Source organism: Camelus dromedarius, chromosome 29, assembly GCF_036321535.1.
Source record: "Camelus dromedarius isolate mCamDro1 chromosome 29, mCamDro1.pat, whole genome shotgun sequence".
In the NCBI taxonomy this organism is placed as follows: Eukaryota; Metazoa; Chordata; class Mammalia; order Artiodactyla; family Camelidae; genus Camelus; species Camelus dromedarius.
The window spans coordinates 18977225-19004135 of record NC_087464.1 but is presented as its reverse complement, the minus strand read 5'-3'; the positions used below and the strand labels follow the sequence as shown (position 1 = coordinate 19004135).

Here is a 26911-nt window from a genome sequence, read left to right as displayed (position 1 = left end):
TCAGATCCCTGCCGAGCTCACTCACCGGCTGGGAGCATCGTGTACAAAGCAAGGCCTGGGAGCAAATACAGCAACAGACTTCAGAGCCCAGCAGCCGAGGCCCTTGGCCAGTGAGTCTCCCTGTAGCTGACAGTCTGTGCAGTGTGTCCCCACAATCCTCAATCTGCGGGTATGACTAACGTTATTATTACTCTGCATATTCTAGAGCACAAGAAAATGGCATCATAGAGAGATTGTCTTCCCCGGTATCAATTAGCCCATAAGCGGTGGACAAAGTTACTAAACTCAAGTTTTCTAACAAATCTGTTTTTTGCAAAACATCTTCAAAATATATTTAGGATCTGATCCTGCATCTCTGGTCTCCATTTGTTACCATTTTGAAGTTCTCTTAACTTATCATCCAGATCTCAGCCTCCCCACCTTCAGCCTCCTTGCTTTCCAAGCTCAGCTCTGTCCTAATGCTATTGCTGGTGTTTTCAGAGTCACAGATGATCATGCACAGCCCTGCCTGGCTGGGTATCTGCTCTTTTAAATTACAGCCTGGCTCCTTGACATGACCTGCAAGACTTTTGGGATCCATGTCCTCCTCCCGCTTCTAATTCTGTAAATTCACCAGCTGCTTCTCCACATCCACCACCGTGCTCCTCACCCCGAGCCATGGGAAACCACTCTCTGTTCTCCCAAATGACATTCTCTCCCTCAAACCTCTTGCCTGATGCTCTCTCTGCTGCTCACGAGTCTCTTCTCCATGTCTTGGATCTTAGAATTTCTATTCATCATCCTTCAAGACACAGCCTCTCTGATCTTCGAGTCAGAATGAGTGCTCCCCAAGAAACTTCCACCAACATGATGAAGTATCTGTCAGGCTGCATTGTAATGAATGGGCTAGGTTTTGTCCCCAAGACTGTGAATTCCTTGAAGGCTGGCACTGAATCTGATTCACCTCTACTGACCCCGTGCCAGACACAGCTCCTGGCACACGGTAGTTCCTTAATCAGTGTTGATCATCCATGAAAGCCTATCACAAAATTAAAGCCTGGCTTTTCAGTGGGCAGAACCACACTCTTTCTTACCTGAACCTGGCGGTGGAAGTCAGCGTCCTTAAGCTTGTAATGAGAGAAGGGTGACAGAGTTTGATGTGATCAAGGGTTAGATAATCTACCAACATCATTCCAGTTTCCTCTCCAGAAATCATGACAATTCGAATGGCTGTTCCGATGATGTGAACAAAGGAAATCTCTTCCTTTCATCACTCATTTAAAGATATCACACGTTTCGAGATTAAAAAAAGAGCAAGTTCCCCTAATATCTCTTTAATTCCTACCTGATGTAGCCCAAGGGCATGGATATCTGATTCGGAATCTTCCTGCCTGAAAAGAACAACGCTTAAAACCTGTAAATGTCAGGAGAGGCTGAGGCTTGTGGTGCTGTTTGATCTCTGGAAAGGAACCATAAACAAGAATCCGTTCTCTTAACTTCACATCAAAGTCAACTGCAGCTCCTCCTTTTCAACGGCAATTAACATGGCCATTTTATGATCTGTTTAGGTGGAGTCAGCCCAGCTCTCTCCACTGAAAAACAAAAAGGCAGAAATTTGATCTTATGGAGAATTCTGGCAGAAATATTAAGCTCCTCCCCCCACTTCCTTTCCATAACTAGAATCAAAAATACCTTCCATCCCCCTGGTATGCCAAGTCCAGAGCCTCCTGGGTGGGTGAGGTTTGCATAGAGATGAATGTGGTGTTCGTACAAGGTCGAGTGTAGTTGGACCAAGGTGGATGGATGAGTCTGGGGAGCTGCCCTTAAGTCAGCTTCTTCCTTGCCTGGCTTAGAGTAAGTCAGCGATCTTGGTAGGACAACTTTTCTTAAAGATCTTACTCCTAACTACACATGTGCCGTGGATGAGAAGCAGAGAGAAGGCACTGATGAGGGTTGATCCACAGGTCAGAAAGAGAAGGGATTGAGATGAGGAAGCAGAAAACTCAGCTTCAGATGCCCCCTCTCGGTGTGTCCATCCCCTACCCCTTCAACCATTGCCCTTTCTCGGGCATCTCAGAAGAGCAGGGTAGGCAAACAGAAAGGATGCCTGGTGCCCTTCCTTTGCCTCTGCAACTGGACTAGCAGAAGCTTCCTCTGTGTCAATTCTCGGGAAAGCCACGGGGAGCCCCCTCTGGGCTGTTTCAAACCTCCCTTCTCCTTGGAGGCTGGAGTGTGCCCCACTCCCCGGCTGCACTTTTTCAAGTTCGCTTTTTCCCCTTTAAACAAATATACTCACATCTGCCTCTGGAGCTGCGTCAGTCTTGGGGAGGCACAGTGTCAAACTGTGGAACCATGAAAATCCCCGTTATGACCTCCTGAGGGTTTTCAGCTTCCTCATAACACAGAACACAGGGTCCCCAAGCTTGGAGCCCTCAAAGGGAAATCTTTGCATGGGAAGCCTGGCCTCAAAGCCCAGAGGTTGTTCCTGCCTCTCATCTTCTCCTCTAGGACTCTCTCCCCAGTCCGGACGCCACATGCAAACATGGTTTCCCCTTCTGAGCCTGGACACACACCCCTTTCTCTTTAGCACAGATGCCTGGAGTTTTCAAAGGGGCTACTCAAACACCAAGAGAGAAGAAAATGACAACAGACACCGAGGATGCCTCGCCTGCCAGGGACTCTGCCCTTCCCGTGCATTTTCTCATTTCATCTGTGCTACAACCACATGGGGCAGATGCCAGCCCTGTTCTACAAACAAGGAAACCAAGCAGTGGTGAGTGCTGGGCTGCCTGCCGACCCCTCCTCTCTTCTCCAGAAGAACAACACCTCCCTTCTTTGGGGCAGCCTTTTCCTCTCCCCTCCAACATGCATGGCATGGAGTAGTGGTTAAAAAAAAGCACACATCAGAATTGCCTGGATTCTAATCCCAGCTCTGCAACTTACTAGCTGTGTGACCTTGGACAGGTCACTCAACCTCTCTGTGCCTTAGTTTTCTCATCCCTAGAATAAGAATGCTCTTAAGAGTACGTAGCTCATGGACTAGAGTATCTCCTGGTGTTGTGATCTGGACTAGAGGAGTGAATCGGAGTGAGTGTTTGGAACACTAACTGCCACAGAACAAGTGCTGTGGGTTTGGTTATGGTTATTCTGCAGGGAAGGGCCAACTTATCTTAGCACCTGCCTCCCTACCATCTTAATGACCAGCAGAGCTTCCACAGAGTGGCTATGAAATTCTTCACTTAACCATTTTTCTAAGATTTGATCTCTTTTTTTCTTCTCAAAGTTAATTCTGCTATCGACACTCAATTCAGAATTCAGAATTTTTTGCTTCTACATTATTTCAATGGGATAAGTTCCCAGAAACAGGATTAGAGTTCAATAAAGGATGTGCACGCTTCTATGACCTTGATCTAGATTGCTAATTCATTACCCAAAGGGTGGTCCCAAATGACCCTGGAATAAGCAATGCTGGTGTAATTATTCTATCCCAACCACATCATTGTTTTAAGCTTTTTTCATGGTATCATATTGCTTATCATTGTCTTCCCCCACATCTTTCTGACTCCAATTAAAGACGAACATTTTGCCTATGTGAATCTGACAGCTCTATCAGAGAGTGCATGGAAGGGGCAGAGGAAGAGATTTACCTCCCAAGTTTTACTACAGACCACTCCAAATCCCACATGAAATATATATAAATGTTCTGTCAGAGGCCTTCCTTGGCCTTACCACTATGTCAGTTCCTCAGACTTTTGTTATCCAGCACGACTCAGCTCTGCCCAGACCCGTAAGGGCTCAAATGCCCCCGAAGACCTACAGGGAAAAACCCCAGCAAACGGAGGAGGCACTTAGCAACGGCATTCTGTGAGTCCCACGTCACCCCCTTCACAACCAGAAGTTATCACTGGCACTTCTGAGCAAATACGGGGCTGCCCAAAGACTTCCGGGGAAGAAAGTTTTCTCTATCCCATTGTAAATGTCCATCACTAAAGAGAATTGGTGTCTATCTCTTCATCACACAGCTAAGAAACCACGTGGAGAATCTGCACCCTGCTAATGATCGATCTGATGGTGTTTTCCTTCCTCCAGATGTAACAGCAGCAAGAATAATAGCGAGCGCTTCCATAGCTCAGATCACAAGCCAGGAGCCGCGCTAAGCGCCTCGTGTCTGTTAACTCACTTAATCCCCACAAGACGTGGATGAGTTAAGTATATTATACCCATTTTGTAGGTGAGGAAGCTGAGGCACAAAGAGCATCTGGCTCTGGAGTCTGTTAGTAGCTTTCTTCTGTGTGTTGTGTGAGCCACTGATGTCACCGTTGCTGGCAGGACGCTGAGCCCAGTGGGGGAGGATGGGGGTGGCAAGCAGCCCCTCCAGTTCCTCGCTCTGTCCATCCGTGGAAGGGCCCTGTGGCCAGTTCTTCATGCAGGGCCGTTCAGAACATTCATGTGTTCAGAACCACGGCGGGCTGGGGCTTTCTCCCGTTCTTGGACACAGCTTTGTTGAAACACACTGACGTCCTGTTTCTCTTTGTCGGCTAATGATCAGGTCAGAGCAAATGTGGCCGGATAATGGGTCTCAGTCAATACCGCACCGCAGTCACGTTTGCCGCTCCTAGTGCTTCCTTAAAAATCAATCCCATTGGCGTTAATAGCATGTTCCCATTAAAAATATATGAGGCACGCTGAGTGGCGTATGAATGGAAAGTAAACATCGTGCAATGAAGTCAGTCACTGTGCTGAGTCTAGTTACCTACTTCTCTTTTTCTCCAAACTGTCAGGCCCTCGCTCTGCTTACTGCTAACCAATGAGTAGTGCCGGCAGCGCCACTCTCTGAATGGCAGCATCACATGCTAGAATGGACAACAGCCTTGGAGTGGAGTCTCAGCTGTGCTCCCCAGGGCAGGTCCCTTAACATCTCTGAGCCTCACGCTTCTCCTCTATGAAATGCACGTGATTAAACATCTCCCGACTGCCATCCGGGTCACGTAGAGGGCATGGCTATCCCAGCTCTACCTCCACCCTCACGAATTATCAGGTTTTTATAGATGACATGCCTGTGTGAACCTGTTTCTTTGTCAGCCAAATGCGGACGACAACGGTGGGGTTCATAAGGGGAAGCAGGAAGGAACAGACGCAGGCATAGTTTGCAACCTGGAGTGTGCTGTGCGTGCGCGATAGAGCCCTCCTGCCTCCCAGTGACTTTACAAATTAAACATAACTAGAGAAAGGCTGGAGATCCTTTCCTCATGGCGTATCTCTTTTAATCCCAAAGGTGGTCTGCTGGCACCCAGAACATCCTTTCTTCCCTCATTGAGAGACTCTGGAGAGGCCTCAGAGGTGACGCAGAGAGGAGGCGCCTCGTGAAATGTTCAACCATAGCAAGTGAGTATAAATTACCTGCGAGGTGAGTGTACCAGGTGGGCTTCTGTTGTGCATAAACCAGGGCCACCCGAGTTAGCGTGAGAGGTGACATTTGGGGTCCACACACTTTAACTGAGCATCCTTCATATTCAGCTCCAACTTCTTCACTCAGTTCTACGTTTTTTTGTTTTTGTTTTTTTAATGGATGAAACAGGATAATGATAATTGCAGGAAATTGATGGTGGGAAGGTGACTTGGGGGACAGGGTGCCTTCAGGTAGCTGGTCATGTTCTTTTTCATCACGGGAACGCATCAAGTGCGACACAGACATCATCCAGAGGGGTTAACTGGCTGTTGAAATCTGATTGCTTCAAGCTCCTCTGTTGATGGTTTGAAAAGGCTAATGTGATTGGTGCGCTGCTCAAATGGCAGCTTTTGTGGCCAGGCCAGGCTGAGGACAGGGCGCTCACATGTGGCCCAGCTACCCAGAAGTGGTCATTAGCTGCATCAATTATGGACCGTGTTCTTTCCAAAGCTTACCTTGGCTCCAGGCTTTTCCAAGTTGCAATCCATCCAAATTAAACTGCATGAGACATTCAGTAAAACAGCTAGCTGTAAACTATTTGCTCTTCAGTAACTTCCAGAGTGTATTCCCCTGGATGAGTAAGGCAGATTTTGACATTAACATGTGTGATATTTTCTATCACTTTATGGGTGCAGGTTGCAAGTTCAGCATTCAGAATGCTGTTTTATTCATTCACTCATTCATTCACTCATTCAATTCATCAGTCAGTTCAACAGTCAGTTCAACAAGGTCTACTGTGTGCCAGGTACTGCAGCTAGAGAGAGAAACATAACATTAAGCATGGCCCCAAAGAGAGCTTGCAGTCTAAAGACATGAACAGATACATAAATCAAGTGCAATGCAGTGATATGTGTTATAGCAGAGTTGTGTACAAAGTGACTTTATCCTGCAGGCAGTGGGGAAGGTGTGACGAGACACTTAGTGGTGATCAAGCTGTCATGAAAACCACCAAGATAGATACAGTGAAAAAATTATACATGATAACTTGGAAATTAAATTTTTCTTTACAATTAAAAATCCCATAAAAAGTAGCAAGACAAAATATTGGGAAAATATTTGTAATTTATTTTCTAAAATGTTGATGCACTTCATATGTATGATATATTAATATACTAATTGACAGGCAAAGAGACAAGCACTCCCAGGGGATAAGGAAATAATGGGTTAGTTCACAAAACAAGTTATTCAAAGATTAATAAACACATGAAATTTTCTTCCTCTCATTAGAGACAAAGAAACAGAATATTTAAAAGAAAACACCATTTTTCTATTGATAGTATTAACAGAGAATTTTAATATCTAGTCCTTGAAACAACGTATGGAAAAGAACATTTGACCACTGCTCTGAAGATTCAATCAGTTTGTCTTCTCTGAAGAACTTTGGCTCAGTATGTAACAAATTATTTTTAAAATATGCATATTCTTTCATTTTGAAGAATTCACACTAGGAAAATAATTCAGCACCTGCGTAAAGACCAGGTCACAAGAATGTTCTTCACACTATTGTTCTGATTAGAGAAAAATTAAACACAGCTAATGATCAACCATTAATCAACCATTACTGAGGGATTATGTCATTAAAGCTTGGTACAATCTTAAGGTAGCATACTGTGCAGCCACTAAAAGTGACGATGACACATGGAAAGATGCCCATGACGAACCGTTGGCTGAAAACAGCAGATTATAAACTAATATGTGTGGTGTGAACCCACGTATGGGAGACATTGCTAGTGTTCACTAATCTGGGCACGCAGAAAGTCATGTTTTTCAGTTTCGTTGAAATTGGGTGGATCACATGACTAGTTTTGGCGAATGAGATGTGCACAAAAGTAACTCATGTCATTTCTGGGCTGAGGAAGTAAGACGCCAACACCTGATGCTCCGGTCTCTTTTTCATCCCGCCACAACCAAGGAAACCACGGGGTCCAGACCGTGCGGTCAGTCTCTGTGAGCTTGGCTCACTGAGTGGCTGAGTAGAGCAGAGCCCCTGCCAGCCGTGTTGCAAAAGTATGAACGAGGAATAAACTTTGTTTTATTAAGCCACTGAGAATCCAGAGTTAATTTATTGCTGCAATGAAACTTAGCTAGTATGAGTAATATGCTATTTTTTAAAATAAAATCACAGCAAAGGGGGTATGTGACTGTGTGTGTATGTGTTTAGTGAAATATTTGGACATTTACATTCCCAGCTTTAAATTGTGACTTTTCTCTGGGTGATGTATTTTCATCGTTGTAATTTAATTTGTATTTTTCCCCTGAACTTTGTATAACAAATATGTGTTACCTTCACGGTCAGAAACCTTGACGCTGTTTCCATTTTGAAAAATAAAAAGCACGCTGATAATATCTCAGGGAGGATTATCTTGGTCGCTTGAGAGCTTACATCTACTCACATTCAGCTGTGATTAGGGGAAGACAATAATCCTCGAAGGATGCGTTTCTAGTAAACAAGCAGATCATGTTTGGGTAAGAGTATGTTTTCCTTCTAAATTAGACTAGCGTGGAAATGAAATCTAAGATTGCCAAAGCGGGTGGATGTCAGATGCGCAGGTCCTTGGACATCAGACTACAAAAAAAGCACCTTGGAGGGGAGAAAGGAGTAGGGGGTTGAATGGAACCAGGGAGCCACAGGACCCAGCACGTCCTGTCCTAACTCTGGCAGGGTCCCAGGAGAACTCATGTAGTTGTTGAAAAAGCCAGAGACCTGTCAAAAATCTGTGAAATCAGCCACAGAAGTTAGGGCTCTGTTTGTTCATCTTTGTTCACAGGATGTTGTTCATTCTGTGACCGAGTTAAAAAAAAAATTCTAGTTTTTTTCAGGGGAGAAAATAAAAGCAGAGACTTGGAAGTCATTTCACAAAGAGCACTGACCCTTCCTCACGTCTGTGCCCCCCGCTCCTTCTCCATCCTCCACCGCTGTCCTTTGCTCACAGCTACTCCAGGCCAAGGTGGGAGGAGCTGAGGATGCAAAGTCACTGCAGAATGAGGGCCCGGGATATGTTCCAAGGCACAGGATGAAAACTGAGTCTGAGAGAGGGGCACGGAGAGATGGGGCAGTGTGCCATTTATAATTTACTCCCACTTCCCCTGCCCCATAGACTGGCAGTTTGAGATTTCCAGGATCTAGAATTTTCCAAAATGTTAACTGTGGATATAAGCAATCAAATAGGTGCCTATGGGACTTTGTAGGAGGAAGGGGCTGAGGTGACAGTAAGTCACTGTGCCGGTTATGAAGTTACCATATCTCAGCTCCAAAACCACCCCACTATGCTCATCTTGACTGTGCTGGAGTCAGGACCCTGCAAACCACATTTCTGCTCTGCCAGCTGCTTCCTGTGAGGTCTGGAAATTGGGGTGCTGGAGGGAGATCAGAAGGCTGGAGGAGGACGCAGACTTGACAGATAAAACACAGGACACCAAAATGAGCTGCATTCCAGATCAACGACGGATAATTTTTTAGTGTACATGTGCCCCAAATATTGCATGAGATAAACCTACACTAATGGTTATCTGTTGTTGATCTGAAATTTACATTTTACTGGGTATCCTGTGTTTTTATTGGCTAAATCTGATAACCCTCAGAGAAAGTATGCTTTCATTCCTGTTCCTGACACTGGGACCCCAGACTCTTCTTCTTCCTGGCAACCACAGTTTGTTCCAGGATAAGCAAACGAATCCAGTGGACAGTTTGTTCTGCTCTTGCTTTGCAGAATCAGCCTCAGTTCACACCCTCACAGAAGCCAGGAACAACTGGCCAGCGCATGTCCTTGGAAGCCTGGGTTCCCGTACCATGGGCCCTCCTCCAAGTTCAGAGACGTTGGCTCTTGGTAAGCAGTGCCTCTTTCGCAGAATTCTCACCTTCAACTCAGAGATAATTTCAACTTTTTCCTTCCGTTCCCTCCGCCGTAAGGATGGTAGTTGCTAGTTATTCATAGTATTTTCTGTTGGCTCATTCAGTTCTTTAATAACTAATGAGCAATTCTTTATGAGATGTTTTCTCTGTTAAATTAACATGTGGTTCTTCTTGGGACTGGGCTAGCCTGATACAACATACTGTCACTAATCCTGGGAAAGGCAAACAGTGGCAGAGCTGTAGAGGGAAAAAGTTGGTGGGCGGTCTGGACTCTCCAAGGGGTGGGAGAATAGGATGCGGGGGAATTTGCCTTGGAAGAAACAGGGCCTAGGAGTTAGCACGCAGAAAGCCCATAGCATTGCCTGACAATAGAGCGAGGGTGGATGTTGTCCAGGGGCTGGTATCAAGGGAAAAAGACACTAGAAGGTGGCAAGGGATTAAACAAAGATGCGGACATGAAAGTAAATGGCAAGAACTGGGAATACAATTGATGGGGCGCCTCAAGATTTGTAACATTAATCACATACCCAGAGCCCTTGGTGCGATGTAAGACAACGTGTCCACAAGTTCCAGGAATTCGGATGTGGACAGCTTTGGGGGCTGTTACTCTGCCACCACAGGGACCAGGACAGAGTTTCATGTGTACCTGTCCTTTTGACCATTGGGAGTAGACAGAGGGCGTTCACCTGCTTATAGTCCTTACGATGACCACCGTGCGAGGTGGCAGTCTCCTGTGGGCATCTTGGGCTCCAGCAACGGTGACAGTGAGGAGCAGGGTGGGGAGTGTGCCCAGGAGAGTCTACGCACAAGGATGGTAGGGGGGCGTCTATCCAGTGGAAGCAATTTCCATGACCCACTGTGCTGGGGAAGTCCGTGTTTAGCCTTTAACCCTGAGGGCGTGGAGGTGAGTAGCAAATGGCGGGGAAGGGGACAGGAGGAAGGAAGAGTGAAGAAGCAGCAGGTGCTGCATAGAGGGACCTCCTGAGCATTTCAGTCCTGCCCTGGGGGGGCTGCTGCTGCCAGAGCCTCACCAGGTCTGCCGCCGCAGAGGACAGACGTCCTCCCATAGAGGAGCAAGCAGGGCAGGAGCCAGTTGGCAATGCTGCACCCACGGAAGTTTTATTATTGGTGGCTTAGCAGCCAGGACTCCTGTTCCAGAACACCTGCCAAGTTGGCCAGCGAGAGAGGTTTCCTGACTACGGTTGGCCGGGAAAAGCAACCTCCACGTGCTCACGTGACCCTCTGTCTGACAGGTTTAAGAAGCACCAGAAGTTAATTATCTGAACCTTAATTTCCCAACTGTTGTAATAAAGGAACAGCAGTGGGAGTGAGCAGCTCCCGTGCAACATCTGGAGAGAGAGGCCTGGGAGACAGCCCCCTCCCCGGGCCAGGCGTGCCCTGGCCACCGTTCCCCAAGGCCCGCTACCATTTCATCCACGCTGAGCCTTCCAGGCGCATGGCTCGGAGGGCAGGCAAACAGATGCAGAAGCAAAAAAGCATGTACGATGGCAGAGTTGTCACCGTCTGTTGTCCCATGCCTCTAACTTCCCGGCAGACATCTCTCTTCATTCATAGTGGGCTCTCCAGATATTTCTGTCATTGTTACGTGTTGGCATAGCCCTCCAGTAATTTCCAAGCGAGGAAGTGGCCTCAGAGGAGCCAAGGGGCGCAACAAACATTTACTGAACTTTATTTTTTATAGGAGTCTACCAGCGTGTACCTCTCAGTTACTAACCTTGTCGTTTAAAAAACTGAAGATAAGTTGATTTGCAACGTTGTGTTAGTTTCAGGTGTCCAGCATAGTGGTTCCGTTTTACACACACACACACACACACACACACACACACACAGCCCTGGCTGAAGGACCCACACCGCAGTTTGTGAGTCCAAGAGGCTCTTGGAGTCCTCACCCTTTAATAGTCCCTGCCCACCTCTGCCCACAGGCATGCACTGAAAGTGAATCAGAAAAGACACATAACTGGAGGACAGAAACTCCTGGGGTTTGCTCTGGACGAGAGAAGAAAAAGTGCATACGCTGCCCTTCATCCCCTGTAGAGATGGCTGGGGTGGGAGAACGCCCTGCCAAGGAGCTGCCCTCCTCTTGCTGGTGCTTCGTGCGGCTCAGGGGCATTTCCAGGACAAGTGGCTGTGCTCCTTGGGTGCCCTGGGTCCACTGGACAAGGGCGCAGTGATAGTCATCACTGAAACTCAGGCGCCTGGGAGAGGCCAGGTCTTGCTCGTAGCTTCCTCCACGCAGCCAGCCCACGGTTCCTGCAGGGGGATTCACCCTGACACCCGCTTTAAAGAAACTGGAGCCTTGAGTAGTTAACGGCTGTATCCAGTATCTCACATCCATAGAAATATCCAGAACCAGACAGTGTGACTGCACTCTGACCCACTGCGGGAAGATGAGAAGATGTAGGGAGATGCATTTTCTGTTACTTTTAGAGGAAAAAGTCTTTCCTTTTTGGTCCTTATCATGGATTGTTTGTCATGGGTAATGTGTGTGCGTGGATGAGAGGGAAGCGGGAGAGAACTTATCTTCCCACCAGGGGAGAGACTTCAACACAACCCGACTTAGGATGCTAACATCCCACCTGGGTTGCCATGGCAAGGGTCCCCAGGGTGTTACTGTAGGATCTAGGATGAATCCTCCCACTCTGGGCGTGGTGAGGCAATGGATTATTGTGCTCCAGGGCTCAGTGGAAAAGGGGGATGATGCTGGAAGACACCAGTTTTGGGGGGTGAGTGGGGAAGGGAGGGAGGGAGGCCTGAGGCCAGGAAACAAGGTTAGGAACTGAGAGGTACCCACCAGGGACTCCTATAAAAAGAAGATTTTCCCTTTTGTCTTTACACTTGGAGAACAGTCACTTTTTGAATGTTTTACTAAAGTAGCAACCTTAGAGAAAATCATCGACCACAAATCACACGTGTACACATGCATAAGTCACAAGCATACTGCTTGATGAACTTTCATAAACGGGATACATTCATGGAGCCAGACTCCAGCGCAAGGAGCAGCATGACCAGCATCCAGGCCCCACCTCTGTGTCCCTTTCCAGTTGCTCTCCCCGTCTCGCCAAGGGCAACCACCATCTTGACATCCAACACCAAAGATTAGTCTGGTCAGTTTCTGAACTACACATAAATAGAATCATGCAGGAAAAAGTTTCTTCTGTTGGGCTTCTTTTGCTTGGCACAATTTTTATAAGCTTCATCCATAATGTTGCACGTGGTTTAATTTTAGTACACGCCTTCTCGTTTCTGTACAGTATTTATGTCATTCATGGCTAACTCTATCCCTTCTACGCTGATGGATTTGGGGGTATTTTCCACCTTGGGGTTATTAAAAATGCTGCTGCTATGAACGTTCTTTTAAAAGTATTTCGGTGAACCTTGCATACATTTTTTAAAAAATTATAGTTTAGTATCTATTTTTTAAGTGTGTTTTCCCCCACCTATACTTAAATGCTTTGTCTGCAAACCTACAGTGAAATCTCTTATACATACATGTGTACTGAGTTGAAAATCTGAAAGCAAAAATGAAATAAAAACGAAATCCCAAATGTCCACCAACAGGCGAACAGATAAGTGGATGTTGGTATAGTCACCAAACGTAATGCAATGTTGTATTGTGGCGCGGTGACGACTTAGAGAATGAAGCTTCATTGTTTCATCCTTTATTACCCTTTCCTTGAGACCATTGTAACCGTAGCCACATCACATTCAGGGAATGGCCGTCCCACCGTTGCTGATGGCAATCTCTGTGTATGGTCGCAGACGCTAAAGATCCCCAGTCAGGACAATCACACAATCCAAGTTCAGGGTAGGGCCACACCAGGGCAACCACATACTCCTTCAGAACCGAACTGTCCGCATCCTTCTTCTCTCCTTCCACCTGATTTTGCGCTTTTAAAATGCAGGTTCCTCTTTTGATGTGATCCTTTACGTACGCTGCTGAAGAAATGCTCTCTGAGCTCAGCAGAGACACGCTTTCAGGAGCAGAGTCAGAATGAGAGCACAGTGAGAAAGTGTAAGAGAGCGTGTGCATTCGAGTAGAAAAGAGGAGAGAGAGGTGACCAATCAAATAGTCATCATATCCTGCAAATGCGATTTGGACACTTGTCTCCAAACACAGAGAGGAGAGCAATTTGCACGCCTACTGAGATGCCCTAAGCCTGCCGTTCATGCCCGCGAGAGGGTCTGGGAGGGAAACACCTGATTTGCATTTACCATCTTCTCCTCATTTCAGTTTCTGTACTTGGGACGCTCATGAGGCTCATGAAAGGATTTTGAAATATGAATGAGAGCTTCTGTTTCCAAATCAAAAGTGAGCAGAGCCTATAAGGCTGAAAAACAAAAGCCGAACAGCACTCTGAGCATCTCACGGTGCTATGAAAACACACTTAATATTGATGGCTTTTCAATAACTGTTTTTGAACAAAAGCCTCTTTCCAAAGGAAGCAAGCCAAGTTGCTTCATTTCAGATAATTTTCCTTATTTCCTCCAAGTTTCCGTAACTCGCTTCCATCCATCAATGAGAAGAAAATTGTTTTCTGGGATTAAGTCTCAACAAACACCTCCCCTTTGAAACAGCTCCTGAGACTGTCAGCGTGGAGGCTGCAGGGGGGCTTCTTGGGGCTTTTTTACCAAGATCAAGTTCATTGTGAGACAGAGCGCATTCCTCGGGGAACACTTTTCACATAGTGCCTCATTCTTCCTTTCCTTTCCAGGGAAGACAAATGATTAACTGCAAAGAACGTTCTCCTCTTTGCCACTGGCTGGGTAGGAAGTTCTGAAAGTCAGCCTAAACTGATTATTCTCCAATTTAACGGGTGTGTTTTTGTATGTTTGTTTTTAATCTGTTTCCCAGGCACCTTGCCTGAGATTTTCCCAGCGTGTTCTCTTTCATATGAACTCTTGTCAGTGAGCTGTGAAGACAGTCAGAGACCAGAACAGGGAATGAACAGCCCTGCCACGGGGACAGGGGACCCATGAGCTGGGGCTGCAGAGGCTGCCTGATCCTTGCTGCCCTGGAGATACGAAGTATGAACCTGAAAACCAAAAGGAAATAGCATCCTAACTATAAGCAAAGCCACAGGAGATTAGAAGTGAAATAGTTTAATACAAACACCACTGAGATGTTGTAGTAATGTCATTGGGATCAATTAAGAAAGGAAAAAAGCAAAAGAAGACTCAGATACATAAAATCAGAAATGGAAGACGCAACATTACATCTGATAGAACAGAAATGCAAAGGACCATAAGCGACTACTATGAACAATTAGATGTCAATCAATTGCATCCCCTAGACAAAAACTGATAAATTCTTAGAAACATACAACCTACCGAGACTGAATCATGCAAAAAACAGAAAATGTAAACGGACTGATAAAGAGCGAGGAGATTGAAACAGTAATTCAAAACCTCCCAAAAAATAAAAGTCCAGCACCGCATGGCTTCACTGATGAATTGTACTGAACATTTAAAGAAGAATTAACATCAATTCTTCTCAAACTCTTCCATAAAACTGAGGAGGAAGACATACTTTCAAACCCATTTTATGAGGCCAGCATTAGCCTGGAAGCAAAGCCAGGTCAGGTAAGGGTACTACTAGAAAAGTACCATCCAATATCCCCAGTGGCTATAAATACAAAAATTCTCCAAAAAGTGCTACAAACCGAATTCATCAGTACATTAAAAGGATCACACACTATGATCAAGTGAGATTTATCCCTGGGATGTAAGGATGGTGCAATATACATAAATTAATAAATGTGATAAACTACATTAATAAAATGAAATGAAAAATTGTATTAGCATCTCAATAGACGCAGAAGAAGCATTTGACAAAATTCAACATCTTTTCCTAATAAAAACTCTCAACACACTGAGTATAGAAAGAACACACCTCAGCATACATAATAAAGGGAATACACAACCAACCCAGAGTCATGGTTATTTTTGGAAGGTGGGATTGAAAATGATATATTTTTTTATTTTATTGTTTGTGCTATTATCTATTTCCCATTTTTCCTTCTTTTTGAGTTTACTATTTATGAACAAAAAACCCCTAAAAAACATTATTTCAAAAAAAAAAAAAAAAAAGCATTGGACTGAACTTACACAGTCCAAGTAAGAGCTTGGTTTGCACCACCCTACTTTGAACCAGACCAAGTGGAAAAGTCTAACAAACTCAGGAATGACAGGTAGTTTTAGGAGGGTGTTCCGTCTGTAGTGAGCTGGCGTGGATATGAGAAGGTGCCCCTATTTGGTACGTTTGCCAGATGGCAGGCATAAATCTCAGGTTGAGGGCAGTGAAGGGATTTTGCAGATAAATTATTAAATGAGATAGGAATTTGAAAATAACAGAGAAGGATTTGAGAAATGAGGAGAGATTTGGTATAGGTACAGAATGCCTCTTAAATCTGCCATGAGAACTGTTTAGCGTAAAGGTCAGAAGAAATATGCGAAGCGCTCAGGATCTGGGGAGGCACAGCGGAGACCAGAGGGGGCACCTCATCCTTTACGAGGCTTTCATCATCACTAAAAACAGCTTGGTCTCCCTGTCAACGAACTGAGACTTTCTGCTCATGGGCTGGAGAACAGAATACCGTGGACACGTCGAACACTTAGGAAGTCTATCTCTCTTTAAGTTTAATAGTTAATGACCTCAAGGCAAGCATCTTAGCCCCCAATGATAAGCATACAAACAAAGCTTGTGGCTTTCACGCAAGGTGAGGGGTAAGCAAAGAAAAGATGAATATTTGAACATTTCTTAAAAGGAAAGAAGCAAACAATGAAGAAAGTTAAAGAAAAGGAAAAAGAGAAGGAGGCAAGGAAGGAAAGCAGGAAAAGGAGGAAGGGGTTAATCAGGAAAAGAGAAGAAAAATCATGCTGTTCATAATATTCTTAAAAAGCCACTGGAGAATGGAGAAGACACTGTGTTTAGAGTCAGCGGAAATGGGCCCTGGCCCTGGTTCTGACCTTGTGGGACCTTAAGAAAAATCCCTTCACTTCCCAGGACCCTGATTTCTCCTCCTGCAAAATAGGCAGGGTGGCAGGTAGGCCTTACAGGCTGTAGAGGAAAAGGTTTAGAATACTTTGCAGGAGGAGTTAACCAGTAGCAATCATCTCTTATTTCTGTCCCACCGTAAGCAGTGCAGTTTCCCATGGATGCTTTCATTTGAACAAGGGTGGATTTTGTACAAAAAACTATACCATAATCTTCCTCTGGTAACCATCCTTTGGTGATGTCACATTCAAAGAAAAATAGAATTTTAAGTTAAGGGAGTGATCAGAGGTGCCAGGTACTGATGGAAATTGCCTGTGGTTTTAGCGACAATAATGACATTAATGACTTTGGCAGCGATGGCTTTTTTGGGTGGGGAGAGCAGAAGATACATTTCAGTGGACTCAGAAATAGATGGGATGTTGAGAAATGAAAAAAAAAATGAGGACAGAGGGTGTGACCCACACTTTCAAGCAGGTGCAATTTACGCAACATGGCTGTGTGTGTTGGCACGGAAGGACCAGAGGCGTCTGGAGCTGGCTGCTGCTTCTTTGCGACTTGTTTTCCTGTACAAGAGAGTTGCTCATGATCATGGACCATAGAGAAGATGACAGTAGATAAGAAGAAATTAAAGGTTAGAAACATGCGATGACCTGATGTCCCTGGAAATAGAGAAGCAGTGGGTATGAAAGTCACAGATGGAAGAGAAAAGATCAGTTCAGAGCTGAGCTGAAGGGAAGCATTAATGTAAAAGGAGAAAAGAAGACAGAGGGTGGAGAGGGGTCTCTCGTGTGCAAGATGAAGCCATCCCCTGAGAGCGCACGGACAAGGAGGGAAATTTAGAGCTGAGCGGTGAGAGTTTCCAGTTGCTGCTGCTGGTAGTAGGACAAGGATGTGACCAGATTTACATAAAAGTATTACAAGTCATATATCTGCAGCTTTCAGTGATTTTTCTCCATGGTTGCTTGGCTACTCATGTGTAGGGCCACGAGGTGGGTGATTGGAAAAATCCAAGACTGAATCAGACTGGGTGGACGTTGAAGAAAGACATAGGATGGTGAGGACTTGGAAGGTGAGCAAGAGGGTTTGGAGGATGATGCTCTTTCGTGTTCAGGCTGGATGGGAAGGAAATGAGGCCAGGTGGGATGTGATACTGGGAAAGGTGAGAAGTGGACACAGGACATTAGGACACAGGACACATTAGGACACAGGACAGGGCTGCTCTTCTGTCCTTCATGGGGATCCAAACTTTGATTAAGGCAAAAGGTGAGGTAAGCATTTGGTGAGGGAGCTGGAGTTTTCGTAGAACATGTCCTCACAACAATGGGAGTTCCATGGGGTACGATGTATAAGATTGGATTCCATGGTGAAAAGTCTAAGAAGTAAGCGAGGAGAAGCAGGAACATGACAGCAGGGAAAAGGTGACCGGAGCGGCTCAGCTCAGATGTTGGATGGTGCCAGGAATGCATGGAATTCGCAAGCCTCATGGTTATGAGAAGACCAATGATTAAAAAAATTTTTTATAAGGAACTGAGCTTCTGTGAACCATTCTTTAGGTGCTCAAAAAGTACTTCTTAGGCTGAATTTTCTCATCTCGACTTTTATGATATCCTCTTCATTAATTTTTTAAAAAATATCTCCAGCTGTACTCCCCACCCAAGTCCAGCCTTCATACTCCCACCGGAATTATCTTTCCTAAAATGTGGATCAAAAACCAATCACGCCCCTGCCTGGAATGCTTCATCAGCTCTCCATCATATTAAGAGACAAGTATAAATACTTTTAACATGACATTTAAGGCCCAGCACAATCTAGCCCTCTCCTACCTACCAGACTGCTCCCCACCACATCCCATTCCTGCCAGTCACACTGGACTCATGTAATAGATGAGAACTCAGGTTTCGAAGCCAGTTTGTATGGGTTGGAACCCCAGCTTCAGGACATATGCTAACTTTACGACTTTATCTAGTTGCTTATTCTGTTATCCCTTCCCACATTCTTAAAATGGAATGGTAACGATTATCTACTTCAGAGGGTTGTGATTAACTAAGTTAATACAGGCAAAGCACTAAATCACGGTCTCATGCTGAGCATGTGCTCAGTTAATGGTGGTGATCAGGGAACAAGTGTTCACGTTTCCCGTGATGTTACACCCTCGTTGCTCCCCTGGAAATGCTCCTTCTCACTTGCTCATCTCCAAATCCTCTCTTCTCTCCAATCTCAGCTCAATGATCACTACTTCTTGGAAGTCTTTAGAGCTTTCTTCCTTTCCCTATTCTCCAATTTAAAATTCTTTGATAATTTTGTGCTCCCATGAGATTCACCCAGACCCAGGCAAAGCAATAATTGCATTATATGTATTTGATTTAACTGCTTAATTCAGCCTTACCTAGTGCAAACCAAGAGCAGGCTAACCCCTCCACTAACAGCCACTGGCAAATTTAAGCGCTGCCGTCTTTGATACACAGTAATGAAAAGATTCTTAAAACAGAAATAAGGAAACATTATTTGCTGTGCTTTCAAGAAAAAAGCTGTTTTCCTGACTGCTTCTGATCCAATTACTCTCTTACTCACTTCTACATCCCAAGTGTCCAAACACAGTGCCCAGCCCTTAGTAGGTGCTCAGGAAGGGTCTTTTGGATCGAATGAAATGGAATAGAGTAAGACAATGGAATTGAACATAGTTATGATTCAAGGAGACAGAGGTATCCACCACTCAGATGCCTCAATTCAAGGCACATCATCACAATGTTTAACAATTTTCATGGAAAACTAAACTGAACCACTAATACTATGAATAACTAAGATGCATTTTAGTAAGCGACAGGAAACATATAATATATCACTGTGCTAGCCAGCAGTATGTCCCTTTTCTTGCCAGTAATATTTTCAATGAGGAAAGTGTCTACACATATTTCTAGCTGCTGTTAATGTTATTACAAGTACCAGTGTAACCTAGCAACCACCAAGATACAGATATTAAAACAGGCACTTTATAATATATTCCAGTTCTTTGCCATCCATTTAGTGTAAACGTCTACATGCTAATAATTACCCATTTCTTATTTGTAAAAATAATTTTATTTAAAAAGAAGAATAATTTTATGCCATTTCCCCCACTGACTTTTTCAAGAACCCTTCCCCTTACTTCCCTTTCCCCTCAGTGTTTTGACTGATCTATTCAAAGGTGAGGTGAGAAAAAGAAAAAGTTAGTTAAAAAAAAAAAAAAAAGAAGTGAGAAACAGAGGAGTGCCTTGATGGGACAGGGCTGGTGGTATGAAGGTATATCTGACTGGGTCCAGCAATATGACTTGGACTTCCTCTTTTAAACCTGAATGGGCTGCTTTATTAGCAAGGGAAGGGCATCATTTTGGTTGAAAATCTATTGCATCATTATGCAAAGAGTCCCAGAGGCTGTGGTGATAAATCTCTTAGGTCAATGTATAGTTCAGTCTGGGAAATCTTGTATTTAACTGAACCATAAGGCAATGAATAATAGAACCCTGGAATTGAGGATTTAAAAGAGTCCTGAGAGTTATCTCAGCCACACTTTCACATGTCTTTGACAAGCACCCACCAATCTTGATTTAATACTTTGGCAACATAAGCCTCACTAGAAAGGTTTGGTACCACTGAAAAAGGGGTACTGCGATCTAGACTAAACATGAGTGAGGAGGATCTGAAGTCCTCCATTTTTGTCAAAAGCTTGGCTGTGAATGGAAGAAAGGGCACTGGTCAAGTCAAACCAGATCCTTTTAACCTCCCATTCCCTAGGGCTGATATCTGTGGATGTCTGTGGTGAATGAAGATGGAAAGATTGATGGTCTTAGGGAAAGAGCACACAAAAGAGGCTGCAAAGCTTGCAGGTTGCAAAGCTGGCAGGAGTGTAGTCAATGACATTCATATAGGTCAAAGAGAATAAGAAAGTCACCTGCTAGGCATGAAAAGGAAAGGAACATAACATGTTAAAACTAATAAATGAATTCAGTAAATTGCAGTATGCAAAATCAATATTAAAAAAAACCAGTTACATTCCCATGCACTAATAGCAAACTATCAAAAGAGAGAAATTCAGAAACCAATCCCATTCACAGTTGCATCAAAAAAATAAAATACCTAGGAATAAATGTAATCAAAGAGGTGAAAACAAGAAAACATTGATGAAAGAAATTGAAGATGACACAAACAAATGGAAAGATATTCTTCACTCACAGATCGGAAGAATTAATATTGCTAAAATGACCATACTACACAAAGCAATCTACAGGTTCCGTGCAATCCCTATCAAAATGCCAATGGCATTTTTCACAGAAATAGAACGAACGGGCCTAAAATTTATATGGAACCACAAAAGAGCTCGAATAGGCAAAGCAACCTTGAAGGAAAACAAAAACAAAGCTGGAGGCATCACAATTCCTGACTTCAAACTACATTACAAAACCATAGTAATCAAAACAGCATGGTACTGGCATTAAAAAAAAAAAAAGACACATAGCTCAATGAAACAGGATAGAGGTCCCAGAAATAAAGTCGCACATATTTTAAAAAGGAAAAGAATGTAAAATAATTGGAGATGGAGCTACATATCCAGAAATATCTTTTTCATTTATGTCTTTGATTAAGCTTTTCCTCTCTCCCAAGCACTATCCTATGCATTAGGGTTAAAACATAATTCCCTGTATTTAGTAACAAAAAGAAGTTCAGAAATGGAAGATCACAGCTGCAATAATAAGATAAACAGAACAATGAAATCAAGAGATCAGGAAGGAGGTGCTTCATCCCTGCCTCGGGATGGTTTCCAAGGGGAGGTGGCATATAATCATGATAAGGAGGGGAGACAGTAAATGTTATCAGTAAAAAGGCAGTCGGTTTTCTCTAACCCACATTTTCTCTCTGTAATTAAGAAGAATAAAACTAAGGAACCATGAGCAAGCTTAAATAGGTAAGAGCTGAGAGTATGAGGTGGTCAGTAAAGCAGCCAGACAGCATCTCCTTCTGCATCTTCTGCATCAGAATAGAGTGCTTCGCTCCATTCTAGGGACCGTATTTTAAGAGCATTATACTGATAAGTGATAGATGCCACAAGAAGGTGAGCAGATGGGAGCATCTGAGGACATGTCACGCGAGGAATATCTCAAGAGGTGTTGGTGAATTCAGGTTGGAGCAAAGGGGATGGAGATAATCCTTGATCATTCTGCTGAGTATGGATATGATTCCTGTGCACAAAACATCCAGAGACACATTGGTGGGGAGATGGCAGCATCACTTTCCCATATCCAGGTTTCTTGGTTCCCTTCCTCTTGCTTCCTGATTGAAGACCAAATGGAACCCTGACTGTTCCCTGAAAAAATGCTGCCTGTTAAGCCTAGGATCATCTGCCATATGTCCCAAGATCAATCCCACTCTGCTGATGGCATTGGCGCACGTCTTAGACTGTAAATGTTGTCTCAATACCTAGGATAAATGGGATGGGGGAGTCAGAGGGAGATAGAACCAAGTGGATATTCTCTGGGGCTAAGGATGGGGTAGGTAATTCACATCGGAAGCATCAGAAGTCATCATAGCCAGAGGGGGTGGCATATAGAAGGATCCCACATCTGTTGAAGAAATACGAAGGTCAATCAACAGGGAAAACTGGTGAAGAGGCAGAACCAAAGGTCTTGAGCTTGACAGTAATAGCACCAGAATGGGGCAAAGTTGGCACAGAGTTCATGAAGATTGTGGGATGATTGTTGCCAAGTCCTCGTGCGGGGTTGGGGAGGGGGTTGGTGGTCTGTAGCTTCTCTTCCTAACACTGCGCTGCAGTGGCTTCTGTTATAGAGCCCGAGGCAGGGCAAATAATTAGTGCACACCTGAGAAACCTAGCATCCTTCTTCACGACAGTCTCATCACTCCACATCTCTTAACAGTATCTTACAGAAACGACACAGACAATGTGTGTAAATGTGAGTCCTCCTGCCTCACATTCTTACTGTTGTGGCTGTCACCAGTAGCTGCCGACAGATGAGGGGAGTGAATTCTGGGAGAGCTTTTTCAAATTTAGTTGAGAGAGCTAGATCCTCAGCAGAGGATCAGCAGTGGTGTTTCCTGTTGGACTTATAAGCCAGTGGGTTAATTTTGACCTATAGTGTAGGACCCATTGTAAACGATGTTACACTAGGGAACACCCAGAAGAGAGCAACCGGAAGGGTGAGGAACATTTGAAGATTCTGAAAATGTACCCTTAATCTTCTCTAAGCCAGAATTCCCTAGAGCAGTGGTTCTCAGACTAATTGAGCCTAAATCAGAATCTCTTAGAAGTTTTTTTAAACCATTGCTTGTCAACCTCACCTTCAGAGTTTCTGATTAGTTGCTCTAGGGATGGACCAGAGAGTCTGCATTTTAAGGAGTTACTAAGTGATACTGATGCTGCTGTTCCTAGCAAAAGAGTCTAGCCTTGGTTATCTACCACACTGGAAGTATATTTTCTCCCGAAGGCAGAGCTCAGGACTGATACAATATTATTTTACTTTGTGTCCCCCTGAGACAAAGGAAGATTAGTGTGCAAGCAGGCTGAGAGATGGTCCCAGCAGGCACTGATAGAGAAGTCGGGAAGTGAGGCTCAGAAGGGAAGGGACCAATAAAGCGTCCATTAGAACGCCAGATACCACTGAGGGCAGCCAAAGCTTCATCTTGCTGCAGAGCTTTGGGAAACGCAAGCCTGAGCATTGTCCGTCTGTGGGAGGGGTCCGGGGAAAGTATTATGCAGTGACATCCATCAAGCATTCAGCGAGGGCTGCTCCTGGGAGCATCAGTTCCTAAGCACTTCCATCCTGCTGCGTGGGGGTGGCTGTCTGACCCTGTAGATGCAAAATCTGATGAGACAAGAACAGAACACCAGCAACATGGGCTGCAGGTAGAGTCGGGAGAAAGACGTAAGCTCAACAAACAGGAATTCCTACCATTTGCATGCTGCCAAAATCCACTGACCTGTCTCAAGAGTCTGAGTGTTCTCTAGAGCAGGATCTGGGTGGCCACGGTGTCAGTACGGCTCTGCACTGTGTCGGACGTCTTGAAGATCCTCTACAAATGAAGAGTCTCTCCTTGGATGATAGTGAATATTAGAGAGTTAAAGGAACACTACGGTGAGAGTCACCCACACTTGCCCTTCTCCCAATGCCCCCACCCAGGAGAAGCCCCCCTAAAACCTCCCACGGGCTACTTTTCATCTCCTGTGTTAAGGTGCTAGTTCACTGATTATTTCCCACCTGTAACTATGACTTTAGCCTCCTAACTTACAGATCACGTCGCTCTCCTGCTTCAGTGACCTCCTGGTCTCTCTTGATAAAATCTCTAGCACGACGTCCTGTAACTCCTCTTAATCAAATTGCTCTCCAGTCCCGACTTCACATTCTTCTTTATTCCCATAGGAAGCCAAAGCCGTAACATGCTGAACTACTTAAATTCTAAAACACTGCTTAGTACTTAAGAGCCTTTACCAATTCTGTTCCCCGCTTCCCAGGATCTCCGTTCGTCACCTTACTCACCCCCAAGCATTTACTCTCCAGAAATTCAAAGATTTGGAACAATTTGCCTGTATTGCTCAATTTCACAGGCTAAGGCCCCAATGTTTTGGGTTTTTTTAAGCATATATTATCTTAAGTGCTTAACTGCCTTTACCAGGTCTATAGCGAGGAGCACTTTCTAATCCTTTCTTAATGACAGTGCCACCTAGCGACTCTGCTGGGTAAAAATCCCCCCCGGCTGCCAGGCAGCCTCTTTGGTCACGTGAGACAGTCCAGTTGGTGGTTAACAACTGGCAGTTGCAGCAGCCATGTTGGGGACCGCTGACTTCATACAGACAGCTCAGCTTCCCTCCTTCATTTCTATTTTTATTAGTGCAGGAGGAAAAATAGCATCCTTGGTGTTTTATAATTGGAAACATGACCCATATATTTTTGGCTGCCCCAATCTTTCCTAGAAGGGGGAAAAAGGTGAAATTTAATTTCAGAAACAAAGCTTTTCTAAACTGTGTACTCAGCATTAATACCTCCAGGTTAATTAAGGACAATGAAATGTGGTTGACTGAAAACAACGCGGGAAGGAGGCAGAGAAATTAGATTCCAAGAAGCACAAAGCTTCCAAGAGGAAATTGAAGAATAGGAGACATGCCCACCGCAGTCACAGGAGTTTTAAATAGCCGAGTCTACTTAACTTGCAATTTGAGTCTTCTGAACACGGCCTTGGGAAAGGGAGGTTTCTGTGAGGCTTGGGAAGCCAATCCAGCCATTCTCTCCTGGCCTTTGAGATATGAAAATCCTAGCCGCCACCTGCTTCAGGTGACCATGAGCAAGTGACTTAGTGTCCGAGCATGAAGGACCCAGACTTGCAGGTCTGTATGCTGCTGGATTTGAGGAAAGCACAGACCCCTGATGAGTGAGACTATTTGACCTTTTTTTTCTTTCCCCTTTTCTCCCCTGTTCTTATTCTGATGCTGTTGCCTCAAAGGCTTTTTGATACCTCATCATCTCTTCCTGTTTGTTTCCAATGTGAACTGCAGCCCTACCCAATCTTTATTTGGGGTGGGGGGCACGGTGTCCAGGCATGCGGAAAATGGAAGGATGAAGGCACACCAGCCGAGGAAGGTAAGCCCCAACGATGCCAGAGAGAGACAAAGTCCGTATTTCTGACCTGTGCCTCAACCCAAAGTAGACCTCCAGAAAACAAATGCCACCCCCACCAATTCCTTGACACTAATCGACTTTATTAACCCTAAATAAACTCTGGAAATGTTTAGGTGAGCTAACCTTCGTCCGCCCAGCCTAAGGAAAGTGGCAAGGATGTATTACCCGTGTGTGTAGTTTACACCAGCTATGGAATCCCTTGACCTCCATTTTTTTAAAAGCTCCTGATGCCATAAGTTGTGAAAGGATCATGCAGTTTTAAAACCCTGAAATAAAACATCAAATGCAATAATTTCACACCTTAATTACTCCATGAATAACCACGTCCAGTTTAAATGTGTCATTTGGCAAAGCCATGAAGACAAAGGAAAATGTTCCTAATGAATGATCTTTTATAAAACAGCCCTGGAAAAGCTTCGTGGAGCACAACATACCACATGCAATTTTATTTTTCCATTTTTCCCCAGGTTTCAAGTGGCAGAAGCAATCTGATGGGCTTATAGGCTCTGTATGTAGGTCACTGGCACATTTGCATGTCCTCTCAAGAATCATTTTCCACGGGGCTTCTGCTCAGGGAGTGAATGCATCTCAAATTGAAACTCTCTTTGGTAAGGCTGGTATTCGAGTGGGAAAAAATAGAGAGCAGCTCCCAAGCTGGGCTAACAATGTTGGTTCCATTTCAATGTGTGTCCAAGCTGATGAAAATTACAGAGATGGCCACCTAAGCTCTCAAGGCGGCAAACAGCCAAAATTGTATTTGGGAAAAAGAAAAAGAATTTGTGGTGTCATTTACAATTCACATGAGTCTTTTCTAGATTTCTGCCCAAAGGCATCTTGTCATTTATTGTTTGGCCGATGCCTCTTGGAGACATTTTCCTGTAATTATTTCCATGCATTTTCACAGAAGCATCTGCTCTCAGACGGTGACGCCCAACAAGAGAATTATAGAGGCTGTAGATCCAGAGAGTCATGGAATCTGAGTTCTCAACATGGGAAGCGATGAAAACCAAGGAAGGACATGGGATGATTTTTCCAGTTCTGTACTTAGAAATCCTATAGTCATCTACTCTGTGACGGAGGATGCCATGGAAACTACTTTTGCGCCCGCCTTCATTCTTCCTTCTTCTGCCACCCCACAGAGGGTTAGACGGATGTCACTGCATGTCCCCTTAATGGGCAGGTTGTCCTAACACGGTCTGTAAAGGAGGCTGAGAGTCTGATGCGCCTGCTGGTGTATCTTCAGTCTGGTTTATATCATTGCCCCTACCTGGGAGAAGGATCCAGGGACCTTGGCAGCCTGCTAGCCTTTCAGAGGAGCTCAGGCCTTGCCGCCCTCCCCTCTCCACACCCGCCCCCACCCCCACCCCGTGGAAGAGACGCGATCAGGGCCAAGGACTCAGTTGTTTCCAGATACTAATGTTAGAGCAGGCAGAGAACTAGATATGAGCAGAGAAATGGCAGGAACTGGGCAGAACGGTGGGGCACAGGCCAGAAACCGGAAACCCTATATCATGTAAGCACCAGGGGTCCCCGGGCAGAGAAAGAAAAGCAGGAGCCTCTGGGCTGATAAACAGGCACATATTTTGGGGTGATAAGAAACCTGGAGGCGAACAAAGAGAGGTGGGGAAAGGCAGGAGTCTCCATGTCCTAATGTCACCTTTTGCTCATTATGCCCTCATTTCGATAAAACTAGCTTTGCAGATTAGAAATACCCATCCTGCACTGATGCCATGACACTTCCGATCCAGACTAAATAAGGACAAAGATCCATCCTACCCTTGGGAAGGTGGAGTTGGGATGAAAATCAGGGACTATGACCCCAAACCCTTCCCTCCCCAGTGAATGTTCCCCCCATTCATTTTTACACTCCACATAGCCAACTTGCCAAAAAAACTCAAGGTAGCCTCTAACCTGAGCCTGCTCTCCCGTTGAAAGTGTACTATCCATCCCTTAAT

At 44.7% G+C, this 26911-nt stretch overlaps 1 long non-coding RNA gene across 1 annotated transcript; it reads left to right on the top strand.

Moving 5' to 3' along the window:
* The first annotated feature begins 2715 nt into the window (after nucleotides 1-2715).
* LOC135319597 (uncharacterized) lies at nucleotides 2716-25884 on the top strand. The gene is made up of 3 exons (XR_010378397.1): nucleotides 2716-2752; nucleotides 5255-5364; nucleotides 25861-25884. It is a non-coding gene; the product is annotated as an uncharacterized LOC135319597 (long non-coding RNA).
* Nucleotides 25885-26911: the final 1027 nt, after the last annotated feature.